The sequence below is a fragment of the Pteropus medius genome, unplaced genomic scaffold, assembly GCF_902729225.1.
Source record: "Pteropus medius unplaced genomic scaffold, Ma_sr-lr_union100, whole genome shotgun sequence".
NCBI lineage: Eukaryota > Metazoa > Chordata > Mammalia > Chiroptera > Pteropodidae > Pteropus > Pteropus medius.
The window spans coordinates 87,689-108,392 of NW_024355205.1; the positions used below are offsets into that span (position 1 = coordinate 87,689).

General features: G+C 34.0%; 1 protein-coding gene and 1 pseudogene across 4 annotated transcripts in view; both read left to right on the top strand.

The window, feature by feature from the left end:
* Window positions 1–20,704, top strand: part of DTNBP1 (dystrobrevin binding protein 1) — a 125,709-nt gene that overhangs the window by 61,252 nt on the left and 43,753 nt on the right. The gene's annotated exons all lie outside the window — the stretch shown is intronic.
* LOC120599167 (uncharacterized) lies at window positions 17,221–17,339 on the top strand (annotated as a pseudogene).

Sequence of the window (20,704 nt, forward strand, 5' to 3'; positions counted from 1 at the left end):
TATGATCTTAAGTCTTAATTTTTTATTTTCCATGGGGAAGGAATTCCATTATTGTAAGCATAGGTAAACAGGCATACCTTGTTTTATTGTGCTTCGCTTCATTGCACTTTGCAGATACTACATTTTTTACAAATTGGAGGTTTGTGGCAACCCTGTCTCAAACAAGTCTGTCGGTGCCATTTTTCCAACAACGTTTGCGCACTTCATGTCTGTGTCACATTTTGGTAATTCTTGCAATATTTCAAACTTTTTCATTATTGTTATATTTGTTATGGCTATCTGAGATCAGTCGGCAGCAATCAATATCAAGGCAAGATCCTCTATTAGGAAAAAGTACAACTCACTGAAGGCTCAAATGATGGTTAACATTTTTTAGCAATAAAGTATTTTTTAAATAAGATGTACATTATTTCCTTATATATAATGCTGTTGCACACTTAATAGACTACAGTATAGCGAACATAACTTTTATGTGCACTGGGAAACCAAAAAATGTGTGTGACTTGCTTTATTGCGATACTTGCTTTCTTGCAGTCATCTGGAAGCAAACCCGCAGTATCTTCGAGGTATGCCTCTAAGGTTTTCATAGTCCTTTAACAACATGAGAAATTGGCCGTGAATAGACTTATCTATTATTTAGGGATCATTCATAATTTTTCTACTTTCATTTTAAAAAGATTGTCATTCCATAAATCTTAAAATCACTCTTAAGATTTTAAGTCTAGAAATAACTGTGCCACTGAAAGGAGTAGAGGCAAGGAGATCTAGTATTGGATATTGTTCTTACTTCCATAAGATTCCTGACTTAACGTGGTGTTAATAAACAGACTTGCTCTTTAACCTTCAGTTATGAAATTTAACCATTCTCCATTTTCTCTGTAAAACATATAGCCACAGCATGCTGAATGCTCGTGGCTTGTCTGCATGCACATCTAAATATTTTTGTTTCCACCGTTGCATTGACAGCTTACCCAGAGTGAGTTGTGTTTGCTTCTGAACTCATTTATACTTGTTACTGTGATATGCAGTTTAATTCTCAGATACAGTGATGAAACTTCAGTGTTAAGGAGAACTGTAAGGAAACTAAGTTCAGTGCTTTGGAGGACTTACTATAAGTAAATAGCTTTAAAATTAGCGTAAAGGGTATAATTAAGAATTAGAAAAGATTTGGGGAAAAAATAATAAAAATCCTGAAAGATTTTCACATCTTAAATTCCTGCTCTTTACACAGATTGTTTCACATCTTAAATTCCTGCTCTGCTTTTAAAAATAGATTGGAAATTTGATCCATTGCAGTACAGGTGGCTCATGAAAGAATTTTCAGATCAGTGAACCTATACTCATAGAATTTATGAATAAAGTATGGTTATATTTTAAATTAAAGCGTTTGTATATATGTTTTTAATAGATTCCTGTATTAACTGCTTTTTAAAAAATTAAATGACCAACACGGGGTCCAGTTGTATCATATGAGAGAATGTTCTTTATAATCTCCTCCTTAATATAAAATCACCCAGCTATGTCAGAAATGTGACTGACAGTGGAAAACATGCTAGGATTTAGGAGTTATCACTATCACGGTGAGAGGATCATTGTGGGAGTATATGGGAAAAGGCAGCTAAGGCTAGCCTGATACAGTGCGATCACATTTAAGGCTTAGCTCTGGAAAGCACTGCCTGAGAGGTCAGAGAAACAGGAGGAAGACCAAGACAATTTAGTGACAAGGAAGGCCAGAGAGGAGAAAGTTTAAAAGAAAAGTGGTCGCCAGTGATATATTTGACAATAAATAGGTAATTGGTGACTTGAAAGAGCTATTTGTAAAAGGAGAATCCAGATTGCATATCAGAAGTATATGAGAAGTTAAGAAGTAAACATTGACATTAACTATTCTTTCATGAATTAAAAGAAAAAAATGAAAAGATAACTTGAGATAGAATCAGGTTCAGGGTCAGGAGAGAAAGTGAAATCGAGGATGCTCAGTTCGTTAAGATCCTAGAGATGATAGAAAGAAATATTCAGATAGGTTATTCTTGGAAAGGATCCAATGACATCTCTTTCCCTGAGACCTCAGAAAAGGAAAAGGTGGTTGGAAATATGGGGAAAAAGTTGACATGGAAGGAGGAAATAATTTTGTGAGAATCAGCGTTAGGTAAGATAGTCTGAAATTGCAGGACTAGGCTCAGAAGTAGAAATAAAAACCAAAACAAATATGCTTTGGTTAAAACAGAATTGGGGGTGGGAGTAGCAAAAATGATGTATTGGCTTAGATGCCGATGAGAGCATGATTAAAATGATAGTTCATGGAATTGAGACTGGATGGGGAGGCCCTACTAGACCAGTAAAATAAGCAAGATATGAGGTACAGGGGTGGCGTACATCAGAAAGGTGAAGAACACGTAAATAGTTGAGGTGGATTTGTAGTCAAAGAATTTCAGTTTGACATCTTAGAGGTGGAGCAGTTCCCAGTGATGATGAGGACTAAATTTAAGTAAAAATAGAAGTCACAAAATTGAAGAGATCATCTGAATCAGAGCATTCTGAGGAATCTCACTTGTTTGGGTGACTCTCACGTACGGATTATGCATACTGCTGGCTTGGCAACGCTTAACATGTTACAAATCTGGATATGATGATAGATGGTAAACTTGGTAGAGTTTGTTGGTTCAGTTCAAGAGTTAGCTTACCATGTAAGGCAAAACTATTCAGCCACCATTTGGCAGTATTTAAGTGATGGAGACGCAGGTTGAATAATATAACTGTCCTCTATCCTCAAGGATATAAAGAACTATGACAAAGCTTATGGAGCAGAAAGGCAAATGTGCAATTTTAATATAATCTAAAAATATTATAATAGAAATAAGCACGCTAGGGCAGGAGGAATCATCTCTTTGGAGAAAGGCAATAGCAGTTGAGCTGGATCTGAATGATGAGTGCTCACCAGGCCGAAAAGGGTAATAAGGACATTCCAAGAAGAGGAAAGAACATTTGCAAAGATCCAGAGATATTTATTTTATTTCAAGAATTCAAATTGAATTTTAACTTCTTGTTCAATAAGGGAACTACAAATAATTTGTTAGGGCTAAAACATATGGTGTGTGGGCGAAGTAGTGAGGGATGAAATTGAGACGTAGGCAGGGAACAAATGATACACAGCCTTCGATGTCATGCACAACAGTTCAGACTTTTCCCTTTGGGCCAGTGGTCTCCAAAGAGGGATGTGAGGATGCAAAACAATAGGAAAGGAGAGGAAAACTGAAACTTCTGTTTCTTTCTTTTTTATGTCATCATTTTAAATTTTAAATTTTTATGTATATTACATAATAAACTATTAGAGGAATTCATGTATGCGTATGACATATAAAGCTACACATTTGGGGTACATGTTAAAAGGTTTTGCTCATGGCAGGGTGCATGGTCAAAAGAGTTCAGAAGTTACTGTTGCTGACAGAGACAGAATAGGATTTGCAGAACTGAAAGGATTTTAATTAGGGTGGCAGGGTTACGTTTGCAATTTAGAGCAGGTTTTCTAGAATCATACAGAAGATAGATTGGAAAGAGCAGGTCTAGAGTAAGAGAGATTGGGAAACTATTTAGAATGTTCAAATTAAGGCAATGGTAGAATGGAGAGAAAGACACAGATTCAAGAAACTTAAGTGGAATAAAAAGAATTTCCTGACTCTTGTGAGCAGTCTAGAATGACTCCCATATTTCTGGCTAGGGTAGTTTTTTTCATTCACAGAGTATGTAATTCAGGTAAAGGAGATTTGGGAGAGAATGGTAGCAAATTCTGTTTTTTTTGGGGGGGGGCAGTAAAAGTGTCAGTTTATTCATGACTGCAGGCAAGTTCCCAATAAATCCACAAAATTGCATGACTTTTTGGTATTGGCTAAATTGAGAAATACTTTTTTAGAAAAGTTTTATTGCGCAAGATTTATATACCGCAAGATTTATATACTGCAAGATTCATCTATGTATAAGTGTACAATTTAGTGATTTTTAGTAAATTTATAGTTACCATCACCACAGTCCACTTTTAGAACATTTTCGTTACCCATAGTGTTCCTTTCTGCCTGTTTGCATTCGATACCTACTTGCATCCCCAGCACCAGACAATCAATAATCAGTTTCTATCTTTATAAATTTGCTTTTTCTAGACGTTTCATACAAATGCAATCACATAAGATGTAGGCTTTTTTTGTGTCTGGCTCTTTTCACTTAGTATTAAATTTTTGAGGTTCATTCATGTTCTGGCATGTATTAGTAGATTATTCTTTTTAATTGCTGGATTAATATTCCATTGTATGAATGCACTACATTTTGTTTATCCATTCACCAGTTGATGGACATTTGGATTGCTTCCAGTTTTTGGCTATTGTGAATAATGCTGCTATAAAGTTGCATATACAAGCCTTTTTATGGACATATGTTTCCATTTCTCGGGTATATAGCTAAGACTAGAATTTCTGGATTATATAATAAGTTTATGTTTAACTTTCTGAGAAACTGCCAAACTGTTTTCCGAAATGGCTGTACCATTTTACCTTCCAACCAGCAATGTATGAAAGTTGCAGTTTCTCCTCATCCTTGCCAACACTTAATAACTCTTAATCTAGATATATGATCCTTTTTTTTAATGATCCATTTTGAGTTAGTTTTTGTGTTCATGTGATGTAAGAGTCTTATTTTTTTTACATACTGATATTAAATGGTCTCAGAACTATTTTTTGAAAAGACTGTCTTTTCCCCCACTGAATTGGCTTTGGCATCTTTGCAGAAACCAATGGCCATAAATTTAAGAGTTTATTTCTGGACTCTCAGTTTTGTTCCTTAGGACAATTAATTCCACAATACCTGATTACTGTAACTTTGTTGTAGGTTTTAAAATTGGGAAGTCCTCCAACTTTGTTCTTTTTTAAAATCGGTTTGGCCATTTTAGCTCCTTTGCATTTCTGTATGAATTTTAAGATCATTTTCTCTCAGTTTCTACAAAAAAAAATCAGGCTTGGATTTTGATAGGGGTAGGGATAGTATGGAATTTTGATAGGGATAGTATGGAATCTATAGATCAATCTGGGAAGAATGGCTTTCTTAACAATACTGAGTCTTCCAATCTACGAACATGGAGTGTGTCTCCATTTATTTAGTTATTTGATTTTTTTTTCTCAATGTTTTAAAAATTTTTTTGGTGGACTTATTTTTTATTTTTAAACTTTTTATTAATGAGGTATAATTGACACATCATATTAGTTTCAAGTGTACAACAGAATGATTTGATATTTGTATACAATGCAAAATGATCACCATGATAAGTCTTGTTAACATCCATCACCATACATAGTTACAAAAATTTTTTTATATGATGAAAACTTTTATAGTCACCATGCTGTATATTATAATCCCATGACTTATTTATTTCATAACTGGAAGTTTGTACCTTTTGACCCCCTTCACTCATTTTGCCCACTCCCTACCCCCACCTCTGGCAACCATCGGTCTGTTCTCTATATCCGTGATCTTGCCTTTAAAAAAAAAAAGATTAGATTCTACATGTAAGGGAAATCATGCAGTATCTGTTTCCTCTGTCTGACTTAATGTCACTTAGCAAAATGTCCTTGAGGTCTAGCAGTGTTGTCACAAATGGTAAGATTTCACTCTCTTTTATGGCTGAATAATATTCCATTGTGTATATATATACCACGTATTCTTTATCCATTCGTCAATTGGTGGACACTTAGGTTGTTTCCATGTCTTGGCTGTGGTAAATAATGCTGCAGTGAATATGGCGATACAGATGTCTTTTCAAGTTAGTGTTTCATTTTCTTTGGATAAATACCCAGAAGTGGAATTGCTGGATCATAAGGTAGTTCTATTTTTAATATTTTTACAAACCTCCTTACTGTTTTCCATAGTGGCTGTACCGATTTAAATTCCCACCAACAGAGCACTAAGATTCCCTTTACTTCACATCCTTGCCAACACTTGTTATTTCTTGTCTTTTTGAAAATAGCCATTTTAACAGGTGTTAGGTGATATTCTCATTGTGGTTTTGATTTGCATTTCCCTGATGATTAGTGAATTAAGCATCTCTTCATGCACCTGTTAACTATGGAATAATGTCTGTATGTCTTTGGAATAATGTCTATTCAGAGCCTTTGTCCATTTTTAATCGGATTTTGTGTTTTGTCGTTGACTTGTATGAGTTTGTTATATATTTTGCATATTAATTCCTTATGAGATAGATAATTTGTAAACATTTTCTTACATTCAGTAGGTTGCCTTTTCATTTTGATTGTTTCTTTTGCTTGCAGAACCTTTTTAGTTTATGTAGTCCCACTCGTTTATTTTTGCTTTTGTTGACTTTGCTTTTGGAGTCAGATTCAAAATATCTTTGCTAAGACTGATGTCAAGGAGATTACCACCTATGTTTTCTTCTAGGAAGTTTGTGGTTTCAGGTGTTATATTCAAGTCTTTAATCCATTGTGAGTAAATTTCTGTGTCTGGTGTAATATCTTGGTCTAGTTTCATTCTTTTGCATGTAGATGTCTAGTTTTTCTAACACATTTATTATCCTTTCCCCGTTGTATATTCTTGGCTCCTTTATGGTAAATTAATTGACCATCTCTACATATGGGTTTATCCCTGTGCTCTCTGTTCCATGATCTGTGTTTCTGTTTTTATGTCAATACTGTACTTTTTGGAATGCTATAGCTTTAAAATATAGTGTGAAATAAGGGAGTGTGATACCTACAGCTTTATTCTTCTTTCTCAAGTTTGCTTTTTTTTGCGGGGAGGGGGTGGTGGTGGTGGCTATTCATTTATTTTTAATCGAGATATAATTGATATATAACTTTTTATATTAGTTTCAGCAGATATACAACATAATGATTCAGTATTTGTATACACTGAGAAATGATCACAATAAGGCTAGTGACCATCCATCACCATACATAGTTAAAAAATTCAAGATGGTTTTGTCTTTGGGGACTTTGTGATTCCATACAAATTTTAGGATTGTTAGTTCTATTTCTGTGAAAAAAGCCATTAGAATTTTGATAGAGATTACATTAAACATTTTAACAATATTAATTTTTCCAGTCCATGAGCATGGAATGTCTTTCCATTTTTTGATTTTTCTTTAATTTCTTTCATTAATGTTGTGTAGTTTTCAATGTACAGATCTTTCACCGCCTTGGTTAAGTTTATTCATAAGTATTCTTTTTGATGCAATTGTAAATATATTGTTTTTGTAATTTCTCTTCCTGATAGTTCATTATATACAGATTTTTGTATATTAATTTTTTATGCTGCAACTTTACTAAATTTAACAGTTTTAGGGTTTTCCTTAAATATTTTATTCTTGTTGAGTGAATTCTGTCTTGAGCATATTTAATTTAAAGTGTCTATGAAACATTAGGGTAGAAGTGTCCAGTGGACTGTTTGACCTCAGGAGGAAGATCTGAACTAGATTTGGGAGTAGTCACCATATAGGTGGAACTGGAAGCCTTGGGTTTGGGTGAAGTCACCCATGAAGAGCAAGCAGGATAAAAAGAGATGAATGGATTGAAATCTAGGAATCACTAGCATTCACTGGATGGGCATAAGGAGAGACTGATTGCTTAACAGTGGAGGCTGAGAACAATCAGCCACAGAGGCTAGAGGCTAAGTGTGTCACTAAGCTGAGAACATTTCAAGGACTTGCCAGAGAAGGATGTAATATCGTAGAGAGGGAAGTGAAATATAGTCTGAGGAGGGTCATTTAATTTGGTAATTAAAAGCTAATTGGTGATGTTATTGGAAACAAGTTAGCAGCATGGGCGTGTGGATATGGGGCAGGGTGGAAACCATATGGAGGAGGATTAGGAAATTGAGTGGGCTATTCTGCCTTATTTGCCACTGTGACCATGGGTGCTTGGTACATTGATACTTAGTAAATATTTGAATGAATGAGAAAGTAGAAACAATGCTTTCAAAAGTTAAAGCTTGGGGAAAGAAAGGAGTTAGAAGAGAAGGGTTGGTTGCCTTGAAGAGAGGAATTTTTTTTAATTTATGAGAAACATGCATACCTTTTGTATGAAAAGAGACTAGAGAGAGAAGCTGAACATGAGTGAAAGTGACTGATGAAGCTGTGATTCAGAACGCACCAGAGGGAGTGGGATTTAGAGCATATTATTTTGAAACAGGAAAAGACTGTTGACAAGTGTTTGTAAGTGTTGGAATTGTGATGATTTAAGATACTTATTAAAAATATATAGGACATTCCAAGCCACTGGTTAATGTTGCTAAATTTGAAGGAACCTTTAGGCTAAAGCTATGTTAAAAATGAAATAGGGGGACATTTAAAGATATCTTATGTGTTTAGAAATGAATTATATTCTTAATCGTTATTACTTTTAGACAGCAAGTTTTATTTTCTCTTTTGGTATGTTACTAATGCATCTTTGTGCCTAGATGACAAATTCAGATGGATTTGGTATATTTTCAGCCCTCCCCCCAGTTTGAACAGCATTTGGTACGGCCCCAGATCTGTGCATACATCTTTGCACACCAGAGCCCTGAGAGCTTGCATTTGGCTTTTATAGAGGCACTAGATTCTGATATTTGTCTGTTTAAGCCATCAGCAGAAAACTAACAGGCTTAATACAGTTTATCTGGAAAAACCTGCTTCTGCCCTCAGCCTCACTTCCTTTGTTCTATATCCCAGAAGATGCACATCAGGGGAGCTGCCTGATAACTGGAGGTTCCACCTGACCAGCACTGAGCTTCTGTTTTCTTGTTCAGTTCTCATATCCATGTCATCTCCAGGACTCAAGGAAAATAGACAGAGGAATGCCTGTAGGTGGAACTTTATGTTTTTTCTTCACTGCTTTTCTTTAAAATTTTACCTCCGTGCTTGGGTACATTGCAGTATTTGCATGGTATGCAGATGATATATTATTAAAAAGCTGAAATTAAATTTCAATTTGATCTGAACCTACAAGCAGTACATTTTAATGCGATCATTATTTGTTTCTATATGTTACCAAGAAGAAATAATTGCTAAATTAATACCCAAAACAAGTAAAAAATGTTGCATGGAAATCTAGGACTTTTGCTTTTAATAATATTGTGTCTTATCATCCATTGGGTGAAATTCACCAGACAGTCATGTTTATGAGGCAGCATTTATATTAAAAGATAATATGAAATACCAAGAAAGTATTGCCAGCAGTTAGAATAATGAGTGCAACTCCTATGGTGCAGCTCCATAAAATGAATTCAGCATTCCTTGCTGCTAGTATGTTTATTTTCTGAGAAGCAGTTAATATAGTTAAATATGTGAGTTCTATTCAATAACAGTGTAAAATTAAAATTCATTCCATGCTACTGTATGGGTTCATCTAAAATGGCTGATTTTCCAAGTCTATTTTGAAAATATCATAATGCTTCATACAGATTAAAAAACATATATTCTTTTTGTAATTGTACAGAACTTCAGTGCACCCTTATCACCTGTTGGCTAGGGACCATGGTTGTAGTGATGTCTATCTATGGCATTTTAATAAATATATATATGCAAGGATATTGAACTTGTAAAATTTACTGCAAAAATTATGCCTTAAAAATTAATTGGTGGCTTTTTTTGTTAAGTAATTTATTATTCTACCTATGGAGAGAACAGGAATAATTTTAAATAATTACCACATTTTTTAAAACTCCATATTATACTTTTAAGGTGTTATGACATGTTATATATCATGCCCTTTCAGGATAGAATAGAAGCCCATTTGTTTTCAAAGGAAAAAAATGAAAGAAGTGCATGTTATCCTTAATCTTATTCTATCTTGATCATTCTGCTTTTGAGATCACAAATTAGAATAAGGTACATCAAACTTGAATTAAAGGGAAAGTTTCTTCTTTCTCTTCCTCTCTCGTATTCTCATCTTTTGTATAGTAGAGCAAAACCCTTCAAGCTTTTTAAGCTTACATAGACATATTAACTGAAGCAAAGTGATAGCTCAGTAATTCATTATAACATTGGAGCATTAATGGAATGAAATTCTAACGAGGTATTACCACATTCTTGTTCATTATTTATTAAGTTTTCAGGAGTAAACTGGTAAGAATGGAGGAAGTGGGAACTTTAATGTTTATTTTTAAGGAATGTATAGTACATTCCTTAATTCTTATAATTATATACACATTTTCTTTTCTCTCAGTCATGCTGTCTTAACATTGTGGTCCTAATCGTAAAGATTTGAATATAGTATAATCTGGTATTAAACAAAAGTTTTTAATTATTCATTTGAGATATTACTCCTTGAGAATCTTGATTTGTTAGTGAATACTAGCAAGATTTGTTTAAGTATCTGCTCTTCTTTCTTTTTCCATGTCAGTATGTATACATGTATATTCTTTTTTAAAAAGCTGGTTTATATCATAGAACTTGGTGTTTAAATAAAGTTAGTGCAGAAATATTTATATCCTGTCTGTTAATTTTGGTTCTAAGACAGTTTATTTTAAGACCTGGTTGATTCTTTATTCTAATACCCTGTCATAAGATGTTATATTATGGCATGACCTAGAACTCTCTTACGATGAGGTTTTATATTGAAGGAGAATTGGAATTCTAACAGCTTGTTGCGATATTTACACAATAGGAGAGCCTTGAGATTAGGGTTATGATCCTAAAATGTTACCTTTCTATGCTTTCTTATAATTATATACACTACTATATAATCAGTAATTATAGCAATAGAGTATTTTAGAAGTATATCAGGACAACTTTTTGTTGTGTATCATATATGTTTGCTATCATGCATAAATACAGCTATTCTGTTTCATTACCTCTTTGCAGGAACATGGTATAAATTTGACAGCAAAAATTACACCTTTCAGAAAATTAAATTCCAGTACCACAAAAAGGAGTATTCAATGAAAATTTTACCTGTCAGGCTCAAACAGAGATTTTTATCTGTTGAATTCATGTGGAGCTTCATGGTTTTGTCTGTTTTTTAGAGGTTTGTGCTGCAAAATAGCCCATGGGATATTGTAGCTCTGCTGATTAAATTATTTCGGGCAGGTGGTGAAGTTAGCACCTTCTCTGAAGAGTAATATTTGCTTGGTGATTTCTAAAGACTTTTAGGGCAAGAGAGAAGTCAAGTGGCCAGCTGAGTCCTAAACTGCTCTCTTCTACTTAAATAATCATCTGGCTTTCCTTGTAGAGGTATGCCCATACCACAAATAAAAGTATATATATGAAATATGGTTTATTTGACGATAATTGAGAAATAAAACATCATTTATCCTAAGATAAGGGAAATAACTAAAGAAATATTGGAACAATACTGAGATGTTTAATTCACTTTTCTATTCTTCTGAACATCTATTTAAAGTATTTGTATAAGGCAACAAAGATTAGTATAGGGAACTTAACTAATATGCTATTCACTTTCAAGTCTCTAATTTTGAAAACTTATGAAAATTACAGTAGTTGTAGATAAGATAGAATCGAATAGTCAGAAACGTACTGTGTGAGGATAACTCATCAGTTCCAGTTACATTTACTTTTAATTGAAAGTAAAAATATGTGTAATAAGAATTGTCACAGTAATTTCAATGATGCAGTCAAAGCATAAACAATATTTGAATATGCAAAGTTGCCATCAAAATTTTTTTTCCCCATTTAGTTAAATTAGCATAGTACAGAATACCAGTGGTACCATTATAGTGTACAGGATTATGAGTATAATTGTGTTATTTTTATTAAAAGTATAAGAGAAAAGAAGGTAATTACTACTTACTAAGCATCCACAATATGCTAGGAGTGTGCTTTACATATCATAGTTAGCACCACAGCATCTCAACTGGTATCTGTAACCTTTGTGAGATGAGAAAATTAAGACCCAGAGAAGTTAAACAAGTCACCACCTAGCCAGGGAACATTTGAGTAGGGATTTAAACTGATGAATGTCTCTCTGCCCTCAAAACTGTTTTTCTCACTTCGCCACAATGATTCCTGTGAAGTGTTGAAAAATAAACAAGATTTAGACTAATTTTCTGTTCCTGTATTTTGTTTTCTTTATGTATTGCATTTACATCTAATGCCTTTCTCCTATTCTTTTTCTGTAGCAGATAAATTTAAATTCAAACTTAAGTAGCTGGGGAGCTTACTCAGATTTCATCTTTAGTTCCATTTTAACTACTTACAGGTCTTGCTATATAGCTTTCTTTCAGTTATACCTCACTGTTTTAAAGACAAATAACAAACCAAACACCAGTGTTAAAAAATACAAACTTGATTAATGTTACAGAACTCAGGAAAGATTCCTCTGAATTTGGTATGTGAGTCGAGGGTCAAAACAAGACTGAAAGAAAGACTATAAGACTGCCTTCCCCACACTGCCTGAATCTGACATGAAATCTGACTATTTCTAATTCAGATAATAATTTTTGCATAGCAGTCTTAAAAGAATTTCAGACAGTGTCTCCTTTTTCTACTTTTAGAATCATATCTTAGAAAAACTTTTAATCATCTAATCCAACATCCTATCCTACTTAGAATCCCTTTTTGGCCAATTCTGAAGGATATTTATCCAGTTCGTTGAAGAGTACTTACCTCTCCATTAACCTTCCTAAATTTCAGAGTCTTAGTTTCCTCAGCCTTGTTTTTCATAATATCTGGTTGGAGATGCTTTATACTCCTGGTCACTCTGGTCTGAACACAACTCTCATTCAATACCCCTTATAGAAAATGGTGTTTGGCACTGCAGTACTCCAGAAATGATGACCAGTACCATAGCTTTTTAGTCACTTTTTCACCCGGTGATCTCATGGCTCATGTTTAACCACAGTGCCTGGGCCTTTTTTAACATGGAAGTACCCCTAATCTTTGTTTTAAAAATGACCATAAAAGCAATGTATTCCCATTGTAGGCAACTATGAAAATACAAAAGCTACCAAGAAAAAAAAATGGAATCACAGAAATAATCTAAAACATTTTTGGAATATATATACACACTTATAGACACATATCATCCAAGGTTGGAATAGCATATAAACAATTTTATTCCTGTTTTTTCACATTATGAGTATTGTCTCATACTATTAGTGAATTTTTGAAAAATACCATTTTCCTATTGTTGAAGATGTAGGTAGTTGTCGATTTTATGCTAATTATAAATTATGCTGTAATAAGCATCTCTATGCATACATATTTTCTTAGGGTCTAAGGGTATTACATTTTTAAGATTCTTGGATTGTATTGACCATTAGCTTTTTAGAAAAGGTATACCAGTTTACACTTTTCATTAGCAGGAAATGTGATTATATCTATTTCACATACCCTCACTTTAGAATTTTTTTGTCTTTACTAATATAAAACTATTTGATTATTGTTTGAGGTGTACTCATGAGGTGAAATTCGATTCATTAGCTTTTTGTTGTGAACTATTTTGTTCATGCTTCTGGGCACTTTAAGGTGGAGTTTTAGTATACTTATTGATTTGAATGAGGTTGTACATATTAAGGGTATCAGAACGTTGTCATATTTATTGTAGATATTTTTCTCGACTGGTTATTTGCCTATTAATTTTGTTGGCTTTTTTAATTATAGAAGTTTAATATTTTTGTTATTCAAATGAATATTTTTAATGATATCCTCTATTGCTTTCATGTCTAAAAAGTTCTCTCCTAATTCTAAGAAATAAATGTTAACTTGTGATTCTTCTAGTTTTTTCCTAGCTTAATTTTTATTTTCTGATTTTACTCTAATTAATCTAGAACTTATTTTGATGTGCAGCATAAAGTGAGTGCTCAAATTTTTGCTATATAAGTAATTAATTTTTCTAGTACATGCTTTGGAATAATCCTTTGCAGTTCTCTACCTCTGTTGCTGGCAAAATTTAATTGGTTAAATTAAACTCTCTGCCTGCATGGTACTTGAACCTGAGCAGCTGAATGAAGCTGGAAAACAAACAAACAAAAAAACAACCTTTCCCTCAGGTCTCACTTTAAATTTTGTCTGCAATTCACTAGAGAGCCTTGAGCACACACTGGTTGGTAGTCCTGTTGCATTTCACTTCTGCTCCTCTTCTCAAACAGCCAACGTTCCATTCCTATTCCTCATTCTTAACTGTTTTCTTCTGATTTTGCTGAGGAAATAGAAGCAATCAGAAGAGAACCTGAAAGTGTTCTTTCCACTAACTCCCTGCTGCCTGTGCCTGCTTTACTCTCTGGCTTCCTCCCTGATACTGTGGGACTGTCCTTATTCTAAAACTACCCTTTCCTTTTGTACTGCATCCCATCTGTTCTCTCCTGCTTCAGGAATTTGGTCTGCCAGTTTTTCCCTCTCTCGTCCTAGATCATCAGTTTTTACCTCTCTGCCAAATATTCCCAGCATTATTCTGATTTTTTCCCCATAGTTCTCTGTTCTTATTATTAGTCTTCTTTGCCCCATCATTCTTTCTACTCGTCCCCCTTCCCTCCTCCATCCAAGATGGTGAAGTGCCTTGGGCTATATCCTTGGGCCTTTTTTCTTCTGAGATTTCATTTGGTCCCAAAGCTTTAAATACCTTCTGATGCTATTGACTCCCAGATTAAACAGCTCCTAGCCTGACCTCCTCCCTAAACTCTATATCTGTGTATCCAGCTCCCAACTCAAGATCTCTATGACTTTGCTTACAGGTATCTTAAATACAACACATCAAACCCTGAAATCTTAATTCTCATCCTCCCGCCTTTCTGGGTCCTCAGTCTTCTCAATTTAATTAAGTGACACCACCATTCATCGCAGGGCTTAGGTAAAAACAAACAACAAAAAAATAAATGCTGTGTAATTATCTTGCTGTCACAGCTCATCACATCCAATTAATCAGTAAATCAAGTCACCTCTATTTTCAAACTAGGTCTCAAATCTGTCTCTTCTTACTGTCTCTTCTACTACAGTCTAGTCCAGGCAGCCATAAATTCTCATTTTGACAGCTGCAGTGGCCTCAGTGAGTGTCTGCTTCTACTGTCACCCTCCACACACTCACAGCACTCTTCTGTCTTCCCATCACACTTAGAATACCGTCCAAGTCCATGTCATGGCTCGCAAGGTCCTTCATAACCCAGCACTTTGCTCCCTCTCTAACCTTCTCTCCTCTCACTCTCTTCCTGGCTTCTCCATTTCTTCCTTCAGAAGGCCCAGAATGCTCCACCATGACCACGAGCATCCCTTCCCTCTGACTGCATTGCTCTTCCTCCAGATAATGGCCTGGCTCATTCCTTCCTGCTGCCTTCTCAAAGGTATCCACATTTTACATTGTATGTCGTTCTCTCTCTCCCTTTACCTGACTTTATTTATAATATATATATCATAAATATGTGTATTTAATATATATCATAAATATATATAGTCTAATGTGCAAAACTGGCATACATCCAGTGCATCTAGAACAGTGATTGGCACAGCACTCAATAAATGTTCTTTGAATCACTGGAGTGCTATGACAGTATCCTGTCTCCATGTTTTATGGTTTTGACTCTCTTTTAACTCAGTCTTCCAAAACATTCTCAGAGTTATCTATCTAAAAATTCATATCTGACCATATCATTAAACCTTGAAGTGGCTCCCTAATCCTTACAGCAGTGTTTCTTAAACATGTCATTTGAGCATCACTTTTACAATTTTTGTCATATCCGTGTGTAATCTGTTTTTGATTGATTTTTCTTACAATCAATTCATTTCGAAAATGTATTATAAAATCCTCTTTTAAATGGAAAACCAGTGTCACTTGACATGAATAGAAACTAATTACAATGCAAATCAAAACCAAAATGAGATAGTATCTCACCCTGTTAGAATGGCTTTTATCAAAAAGACAAATAACAGAGGTGTCCGTAATAATGTGGAAGAAAGGGCACCATTGTGTACGGTTGGTGGGAATGTAAATTGGTATAGCCAATATGGAAAACAGTAAGGAGGTTCTTAAAAAAAAAAATAAAAACAATATGATCCAGAATCTCAGAAATTCCACTTCTGGGTATTTATTCAAAGAAAACAAAAATACTACCTCAAAAAGATACTTGTCCCCCCATGTTCATTGCAGCATTATTTATCGTAGCCAAGATATGGAAACAACCTAAGTGTTCATCTACGGATTAATGGATAAAGAAATTGTGGTATAAATATACAAAGGAAAATTATTCAGTCCTAAAAAAGAATGAAGTTTTGTCATTACAGCAACATGGATGGTCCTTGAGGGCATTATGCTAAGTGAAATAAGTCAGACAGAGAAAAGACGAATACCACATATCTCTTATATGTAGAATTTTTTTAAAAAAGAAACCAACCAAGGTTATAGATACAGAGAACAGGTTGGTGGTTGTCAGAGGCGAGCATGAGGGAGTGCTGGGAAAAATAGGTAAAGGGAGTCAAAAGTTAAAAAAGAAAAAATAATAATTCCCTTAAAATAAAATGCCTAGTAAGCCTTTTTGTGTGTGTATCAGATTTTCACACATAATACCATTGTAAACAATTGATGTTTATAGCTTTAAGCTCCCTATGTTCTTTAAGTATGCTCAAATATTAATTTGGTGTAATTCTTTATGAACATGTTTTACATATGAAGTTTGAGAATATGTGTAGAAATTCAGATATTAGAATGAACTCATTAGCATTTATTACTCCGAAGTCAGAATATTTGAGTTCAAACAAAGTTACTGTTAAAAAAGTATAAAAGTAAAGAAGTGTAGAGTGCAGTTGGGAGACATTGAGCAAGCAGTAGGCTATGGGGTTAGCATGGGCTTGTTCAGAGTTATAGTGCGGGCCTCCCAGATGTGGAAGATTGCCTGGAGGAAAGGTTATCAGGCATCCTTACAGTCGCATGTCACTAAACCTGTAGAATTCTGTACACTGGTCATGTGAGTATACAAATATCTTGAAAAAGATCCCACTGTTAAAACCGGTGGAACAGTGATTACAGTGAAATTAAAAGAGAGAGAGAGAGAAACAGAGAGGGAGAATTCTTCACAGATCAGTGATTTAATCTTTTAAGAGATTATGATGAGATTTAATGCGACAGGTAATATACTATTTAAATCTTCTAATTTAGATTGACAGTTCTTTAAATAAATATGAACCATGACAAGCTAAAATATTTTTTTGATCAAATAGACAGTTAAAAAATTATGCTTCTCCTCCCCTTTTTATTAGAGAAGTTTTCAAACATGTACAGAAATAGAATATAATAAAACTCCCTGGTCTACTGCCATGCCACCCTGAACACGCCCGATCTCGTCTGATCACGGAAGCAAAGTAGGGTTGGGCCTGGTTAGTACCTGGATGGAAGACCACCTAGAAAAACTGAGTGCTATAGGCGTAAAAAATAAATAAATAATAAATAAAAAAAATAAAATCATCTGTTAAAAAAAAAAAAAGTTCCATGTCCCTATCACCAATTTTCAACAATCAACACATCGGCAGCCTTGTTTCATCTCTCTTCCTTTCTATTCCCACCCTCACTCCATTGTTTTAAAGCAAATTTCGTATGTGATATTATTTCTTCTGTAAGTATCTCAGTGTATACCTCTAAAAAATAAGATTTTTAAAACATAATCACAGTATCTAAAATGATATAATAATTATAATTCCTTAATATCATTAAGATAGAAGGATGTAATGCTAGGTTTCTTAGATTAATGAGTGAAATAGATGCTAAGCCATATGTTATATTTCCATAATAGCTAGTTCACTATTTTCTGGTTTACTAAGAATATGGTTTTGAAATATTTCTCATTTTCATATTGTAGGGGTGGGAAAACTTATTTCTTACCTTCTAGGGCCTTTTGTTGGTCTAATAATTAAATTAACATAGGACAGATTGACAGGAGAAAAGTAAATTTAATTTCGTATATGCCAAAGCCCATAAAAATATGAAACGCAAAGTCAGTCACACAGTTGAGGCTTATATGTCATACTGAGCTAAGGAATGAGATAGGGACCTGAGACTTCAACGGGGAGGAGGAGAAGTCACAGGAAGATAAGAAAAGTACACTGGTAACCAGAAGTTTGCCCCTGCCATGTGAGTCTTCCAGATAAAGTTGTCTTTGACAGTAGTTCTCTTTCTGGGCCAGGCATCCTATCTAAATTGTTTTAGGAAGTTAATGATGAGGTAAAAGTTTTTCCTCAGTCTGCTTGGGTCTTGATTGGCTTCAGCTCAAAATAATTCACATGCCAAAGTGGCACATTTTGGGGTGGCATATTTTGCTCCCCTTAAATATTGTGTTAGAAACACATTTTCTAACAGTTTCTTTGCCATTGTAAGGGCATCAGCCTTCTTTCAGGGGAAAGCTTCAACTCATCCAGTAAAACATATGTACAACAACAAGAACATATTGATAACACAAACTGAGTGACAGTTGAATGAAGTCTAGTTTAAATGTGCTGTGGTGGATGAAGGAATGCAAAAACTGGAAAAAAAATTGCCAGGGAGCCAGAAAGAAACAAGCAGCCATCTTGGGCTTCCCGTAGGCCTGACTATTCATTTAGTTTACAGTCATTGTTTACCCATCATAATTTCTCTGATTCAGGAACAGACTGTTGCCGTGTTACAAGAACATCAGAAGGGCAAAAGTCTGTCACTGAGGAGTCATTTTTGCAAAAACAATGGACTTCATCCACATATGTCACAATCTGATACTCAGGTTCAGTCATTTTAGTGTGTTCCTCAATTTTGATGACAGACATCTTATGTAAGGACAGCTCAGATTTCCAGCAATTTCACATTTATTTCTGGAACATTTATAACATATACAAATGCAACATAAAGAAGGTTCAGTGTTATTTATTTGACAATGCTCCCCATGTAATTTCAGTATACCAAAATAAGCCTAATTAGTTTAATATTTCTCTTTCATAAAGGAGAGAAACAAATCTTATGAGGTGTTCAAATGGCCCTTCTAGAATACCTCAAAGTTATTCAGGTGAAGAATATATTTATACTTTAAATTTGGAGAAGTTTGTCAAAATATATCAAGAAGTTTGGACATTTGGACATTGACCATAGGATCATAGGTCATTATGAAGCAATACTTAATTACCCATTTAACTAAAGTAGCAATAGAAGATTTCAAAGAAAAATACAGACGTTTACATAATGGTTAGCAAAACTTCATCCTTACTCTTGATGTGGTTTACTTAAGTAATCAAGGACCTGATTAAGACAATATAAAACAATATTATTTTGATAAAACACAGAATCTTTACTAAGCAGAAAACCTTTTCATATATCGGTAGACCAATAGTCCTTATTAGCAGAGAGAAATACAAACTCTAATTTTGTATCAGCTTACTTTTGATATTTAAATTCATACTTACTTATTTAATTTCAGTCTTATTCAGCTTGACTACACATAAAATATCCTTTCTTAAGATTCTTTTTTCCATAAACTATCTACAACTTCATGTTCCTTTTACTGTACCCATTCAGAAATAATCAGGACAAAATGATTTCCCTTAACAAAAATACATCTCTATATCACATACCTTTTTTTTTTGAAGCCCAAACATATCCTGTTTTCCTTGTATACACAGTTCTTTTCCCTATTAGCTTTAATTCTTGTAGCTTTAATGACATATATTAGAATTCTTAACCTTAAAAAAACCTTAATTTCTAGTGAAAACTAAGAAGTAAGCAATTGTTAAGTGTTACACCAATATTCTTTAGATTGATCCATTTATGAACACATTTAATAAATTATAGAAATATATTTCTTCATAGCACAATTTTTTTAATGTGGCACAAGACATGTTTACTAATGGACCTAAATATCTTTAGTTCCTCTATATCAAGCAAAAGTAGATAAACCTGTGTTTAGTAATTAACATTTCGTTATCTTATTTAGAAATGGTCTAGACAGTCCATGAATATCTTATCATTTAATTTATCTAGCAAAACTTTAAAGTCTCAAGTTACCAAAGAGATTTAGGAAACCATTTTTAACAATATAATTATCACTAAAGAGTTCATCTAAAAAGAAGCCTTTGATCCTACATACATTTATTTAACTTACTTGTTCATAACAATTGAGGTTAGATTACTTATGAAAATTTCAAACCAAGTTACTTTTCTAAGAAATGCTGACAAATTTTGCAACAGAGATAACATGAACTTATTTGACTAATAAACCCAAGTAGAATAAATGTATTTAATGCTGATTATTCTTAAGGATATGCCTGTTTAATCAAATCAAACTCAAACCAGCTTTAACATCAAATATTTTCCCAGATTACCTGATTCTGAAAAGCATTCGGGTCTCTGTTATATTTTTGAGAATCCTCACTCATATAAGCACTTGTTTGTTTAAGCCATTTTAATAGATCTCCTGTTTTTATAAATTTACAATACCATCCAGAGGTAGAAAATACCATACAACACCCAAACATACAGATATGAGCAGAAACCTCTTTGCCTTCATTTTAAAAATGCTACCGTAGGATGGATAATGCAAAGGAACAGTTGAATCCAAACTGTGTTTCTGGCAGAATAAATTAAGATTACCTGTATATAGAAGGCTAAAGCTTTTTTAAAATAATTATTTGTGGAGAAAGCACTTAAAGTTTGTGTTCTTCCTTGGTGAAGTAGCCTTGGAGCTGTCGAAGCAGTTTGTGCTTTCAAAAACCCCCTAGTCTCTTTTTTTCTTGGGAATTGGGGATGATAAAGATAGGTGGGCTTCAACTGCTTCT